This window comes from Tupaia chinensis, unplaced genomic scaffold (assembly GCF_000334495.1).
Source record: "Tupaia chinensis unplaced genomic scaffold, TupChi_1.0 Scaffold149248_1, whole genome shotgun sequence".
Lineage (NCBI taxonomy): Eukaryota > Metazoa > Chordata > Mammalia > Scandentia > Tupaiidae > Tupaia > Tupaia belangeri.
In genome coordinates, this window is record NW_006209094.1 from 20902 (window position 1) to 21410 (window position 509).

A 509-nucleotide genomic window follows, 5' to 3' on the forward strand; every position below is an offset into this window, starting at 1 on the left:
GGGCCCGGGCCACTCAGGAGCCCAGGCTGCTGCCCCTGGATCTGGACGTGGGGAGGAACGTGCAGCAGTGGAGGAGGGAGCACAGGGCCTGGATCTGGGCCCCCTGCCTCGCTGGTGCGGTGGTGTCCCCTGCAGACACACACCTCCTGGCTTGTGGAGATGGTGGGGCTGCCTACCTGCCCCCTGCCCTTATCCCCTCACATGCAGCCCCAGCTCCCCCACTGGGCACGCAGGACAGAGTGACAGTGAAAGACAGTGCCAACGGAAGGAGCTAGGCCCCCTCCCGCCCCAGGGACTGGCCTGGGCCGGGGAGGGAGTACTGGGCATCCCTGGCCTCGCGTCCCCAGGGCTGCTCAGTGTGTATGCACTGAGAGAGACCCAGAAGGCAAGGCCGAGCTTGGGCCACGGGCACGTGGCTCCCTCGCAGAACCTGCGGGCAGGGGGGCTGGTCGGCAGACTGGTCCCAGGTGTGGGAGGCAGGGGCGGTGCAGGCAGGGGGCAGGGACACG